Source organism: Polyodon spathula, unplaced genomic scaffold, assembly GCF_017654505.1.
Source record: "Polyodon spathula isolate WHYD16114869_AA unplaced genomic scaffold, ASM1765450v1 scaffolds_2236, whole genome shotgun sequence".
In the NCBI taxonomy this organism is placed as follows: domain Eukaryota; kingdom Metazoa; phylum Chordata; class Actinopteri; order Acipenseriformes; family Polyodontidae; genus Polyodon; species Polyodon spathula.
The window spans coordinates 2,319-7,165 of NW_024473710.1; the positions used below are offsets into that span (position 1 = coordinate 2,319).

Consider the following 4,847-nt stretch of genomic DNA (forward strand, 5'->3'; position numbering starts at 1 on the left):
TTATTTAGGAAGCTCTGTGAACTTTTAACTTTCCAGCCAGCCAACTGTGTGTCCTTTTGCTCTTGTCAGTGGGCTGTATCTTGGGTTCGCGGGATTGTGATAATGTCTTCTGCAGTACAGCAGGTTTAGTGATGTTACCCTGTATCACAACAAATATGGTGACTCTGCCTCCCAGCCTCTGTTCGAAGCATCCCCTGCAGTGGCTGGCAGCGCGTGGATTCCAGAGAGCCTGCAGCAGTATAGTCAGGCTAGATGCACTCCCAGCAGTTTCAGTGCAGTGTTTGTTTCTGTGGGGCTGGAGGGGCTGGCAGTCTCTCCCTCAAACGGATTCCAGCAGGTGTTGCTTGATTGGCTGTGCCAGGATGTTTTCTGTTCCAGCAGGGGGGGTAGAAGCAGATGCACTGGGCCGGCACAGGCCTGGCTTTGTGTGGAGAGGGTTACAGCCCCAGCAGCTGCTCCTCTTCTCTCCTGTCCTTTCTCACTGAGGTGTGCGTGTGCTGGGGCAGACAGCAGCACACCAATCAGACTGGTTTGCACAGACGTGACAGGCTGCGAGGAATGCTAGGAATGTGCAGAGACAGAGGCAGGCGTGACCAGCCCCAGGAGCAGGAGCAGCAGGAGGAGGAGGAAGAAGAGGGGAGGCTTCTCACTGTAAACCCTTGCAGGGTCTGAGGGGAAAGCCAGGCTTTCACTGCCTCCCAGTCCCTCATCTAACCACTGTGCCACACTGCCTCCCAGTCCCTCATCTCTAACCACTGTGCCACACTGCCTCCCAGTCCCTCATCTCTAACCACTGTGCCACACTGCCTCCCAGTCCCTCATGTCTTGAACACTCCAGGGAGAGGCAGTAGTCCCTAGGGTAGCTTCGTGAGTGAGGGTCTGTATGTGAGCGCTCAGCCCGTGCAAATGCAGCTGTTCTTTTGTCTGTGGTTGGAAAGCTGTTGAGTTCTGCTCAGCAATCAGCGCCAGGGTTTATTTCTTCAAACCCCGGGGGATTCCGCTGCGTTCCTAGCAGGTGGCCATGAGATAGACTGTGAGTTCCATACGACACAGTGTCTCCCTGGCCAAGGGTCCAACCACAGACTTCTCATTGAGCCCCACATGTCTCACTGTGTAACAGAGCAGCGTCTTGCTCAAACAGTCTTACTGAGGCATGCAACAGAGGCGCTGTAAGTTGCCTATATGTAGAATTGTATTAACCATTAAAAAGCACTTTAAATACAGCAGTACAGGTACATTGCAAACCAGAGAGAGAGTGAGAGATGTATGCAGTGTGCTGAGGAGTCCCTTGTGGTGATGAAGTACTCGCAGGTTTGTGCTGCACTGCAGGACTCATGAGGATAATGCTGTATAGAGTTAGCCATCGGGTGGGGGTTTAAGACGTGCACCCCACTTGCTTTCTGGTCTCAGGGAGCCTGCAATGGAAGTGTTGGAGCTTCTGATACAGGCTGACCCAGGACTCACCCGAGAGGTTAGCAGCCCAGCATGGAGACTCATTACTCTGAAAGACAGCAATGGTGCCACCTGCTGGTGAGCCCATAGTGTCATGACAGAGTTTCTTTCAAGCGTTTAACTAGACAGCTGTGGGTTTTGGTTCAGGGGGTCCTCAAGGCAAAAGGTTGAACCACGTGGAAATGTTCTTTCATCTGCCGTGGACAGGGGTGCCTCATTCTCTACCCTTTGTTCCAGGTTACAGGGTATCAAAGTAGGGAGTTTAAGTTTCTGGGCACTCCCCCTGCCCTCCTCCTTTGTCCCCGAGTGCCCTCTCACTGCTGCTCAGCCAGCCCCTGCCCGCCATTGCTGGCACCCAGTCCGGGGGGCTCCAGCCAGGGCTAATTCCGGCAGCGCTGGGGGTTTCGTAATCAGGAGGGACACCTGTCTGGCCGGAGCACGGTGCCTCTCTCCCCAGTGAGTGACCGCCAGCACATTTTCTAACAGCATGTGGTCACTTGTCCTCTGCCTGACTCCCCGAGCTGAGACTGCAGTGCAAACAGCCTGCTTTCCCAGGGCCCCTCTGCTCTGTTGTTGTTTAGAAGCGCTCTCGGGAGTCGGTTTTCCAAGAGAAAGCTGTTCAGTTCTTTTTTTTGTTTTCTTGTTCTGCTGCAGGACAGTCTTTGACTACAGGTCTGTATCAAATAGTATTTATCGGTTTTTGCTTTGGGTCTGTATTGAGGATAGCGACTCTGCCCCCTAGTGGCGATACTGGAAGTTTTCCAATACATCGGGAGAACTTTAAACTCAAAGGGCTCTATTTTCAAACCGCAGCTGTTGAGTTAATTAAAGACTGGAGCGAACCCTTTGAAAATGTGCCCCACCGCTTCTTGGTCTAGCAGATTAGTTGTGTGTAGCGACTCTGCCCCCTAGTGGCGATACTGGAATTATTCTCAGCGGTTTACTTTTTTTATAAACGGTTGGTGAAAGCTGCGTGGAAAGCGCTGACAGCTGTGGAATCGTGGGATTGCTGCTGTTGAACACTGACATGTTTTTACCAACCGCTTGTATTGAAACGTGTGCCTGGTGTGCCGCTCCTGTGTCGCTTGTCTTTACACGGTGTCTCCTCTCTCTCTCTCTCTCTCTCTCTCTCTCTCTCTCTCCACCTCTAGGTCGCAATGAGTTGATAGCGAGATATATCAAGTTACGGACAGGGAAAACCCGCACAAGAAAACAGGTAAACACAAAGCTTAGATCTTGGCCTTTTTCAATTCACAGCCGGGGGGCGCTATACTCTGTGCTTGCTGTATTGCACCATGTCTCTCAATCTATATAAGCAAGCCACTGCCTGTTGTGTTGATAAAACTCCAAAGAGCCAAGACACTGAACTTCAAACACAGCCCGATAAAACCAACGGGGAACTCACCTCTGTTTAGCCTAGCTTGCTTTTCCTCGGCTTCCCTTTACTCCCCTGTTCTCCTCTCTGTGCTACACCTGAAGTCTTGGCTTGGTCTAATATGCTTTTAAAGACTTCTTCAATCGGTTCCCCTCTTTCCCTTCTTCCTCGGCTGAAGAGATTTCGTTCTGTTAGCATGGCATTGAGTCCTGGGGTCAGCCCAGCTTGTCAAGCTCAAGGAGCCCTTTTTCTTAACGCTTCACAGGCTGTGCATTTCACAGCCTGGGCTTAACCCCAGATTTTACTGCCATCATATTTGTGTAAGCTTTGATAAAACGGGCAAGCAATTCAGATGTGCGAAATAGAGGCATTTTCAACCCTCTGTGTGGCTCTGTTTACTAAGTAAATTAAAAAAAAAAAAAAAAATAGTGATTTGTTATAATTTGTATATTGTAAACCTGTGATGTGCAAAACTGAACTGTGGTCCAGCCAGCCGGACCAATATAGGACTGTAACAGTAACACGTTTGTTATAAACACGACTGCTGATCAATGATCTTGAGCAGCTCTTTAAATGTGCAATGTGCTGGACACGGTGGAGCCTCAGTGTTGCACCTTTGAGACAGGTGTGTTTTTAAATTTTATTTTCATACATAATGATTTCGACATTCAGCCCCTTTTGCAAAGTGGACTTCATAACCTCCCTGTGTTTTCAGCCCTGCCTGCACCCTGCGTCAGATCGGTGTAGTGTTGTGTGTGTGTGTGTGTGTGTGTAACCCTGTTTCACACCCCTCCCCTCAGGTCTCTAGTCACATACAGGTGCTCGCGCGGAAGAAAGTCCGGGAGTACCAGGCTGGAATCAAGGTAGGTGCCGGCTGGGGGTTCGAGGGGGGTCTTGTCGGGCATCGCCTTCCTCTTTGGTTACGGCTTCTTCTTTTTTTTCTTTCTTTCTTTCCTCCTTTTTTTGTTTTCTTCCCTCTCCGCTCTTCTCTTCTGCAGGTTTCTAGCCATTTGCAGGTTCTTGCCAGGAGAAAATCTCGCGAGATTCAGTCAAAGCTGAAGGTATGCGCTTCTCTGCGGGGGCGGGGCTTGTAGAAGCTTGGCTTTTAGAATCTAACCAATCATCTGTCAGCGCTGCAGTAGTCGCCACAGGGAATAGGATTTTGCTTTTACTGACTGCTTGGAGGGTGGGGGGAGCAAACAAGAGAATTGCTTACAGTACAGAATAGAAATGTGCGTAAAATATAACAGTGGCACATTATTTCAAGAGTCTCTTCCATGCAGTTTTAAGAGTAGGCAAGCTGCTGGTAATAGTTCTATACGTTTCCCTCTGTACAAAAGGAAGTGTAGCAGAGTTGTGATGTCAGATGCACGCAGCTGGACAAGAGATTTAAATCCTCCACCTTTCAGTGGTGCAATCGGCAGCCCGAGCTCTTAATCGAGTGTCACAGACGCCTCTAGCGACGGTTACCGCTGCATCGATGACATTTTTCAAAATCAAGAAAAAACCACTCGCTGAAAACACTGCTGTGTGGGACAGTTAAACAGCAAGGCACAACTTGCATTCAAATGAACACTTTTAATAGAAAAACCCTTTGAGAGTGTCACAGTATACGGGAGTGACAGATTTAACAAGTGAAAGAGCACGCGTGTGTCCGCTCCGCGGGTCCCTTTGAGAGTGTCACAGTATACGGGAGTGACAGATTAGTTTCTGGGAGGTTTCTAGTTTAGGTTCAGATAGTAAAGGGATTTTAAATCTGCATGTGACGTTACATTCAGATTTTATATTTTTATGGTTCACAAACACGGGGCAGCTTCTGATACGCTAGTACCCCCAGGGCAGCTTCTGATACGCTAGTACCCCCAGGGCAGCTTCTGCTATGCTAATACCCCCGGGGCAGCTTCTGCTACGCTAATACCCCCGGGGCAGCTTCTGCTACGCTAATACCCCTGGGGGCAGCTTCTGCTACGCTAATACCCCCGGGGGCAGCTTCTGTGGCCGATGGTCACTGTTTTATTAC

General features: G+C 49.7%; 1 long non-coding RNA gene across 2 annotated transcripts; it reads left to right on the forward strand.

Moving 5' to 3' along the window:
* Positions 1-796: 796 nt before the first annotated feature.
* LOC121310462 lies at positions 797-3,819 on the forward strand. 2 transcript variants are annotated; one of them, XR_005948801.1, is made up of 3 exons: positions 797-2,051; positions 2,604-2,668; positions 3,628-3,819. It is a non-coding gene; the product is annotated as an uncharacterized LOC121310462 (long non-coding RNA). The 2 variants fall into 2 exon arrangements; XR_005948800.1 differs by lacking the exon at positions 797-2,051 and adding an exon at positions 2,170-2,340.
* Positions 3,820-4,847: the final 1,028 nt, after the last annotated feature.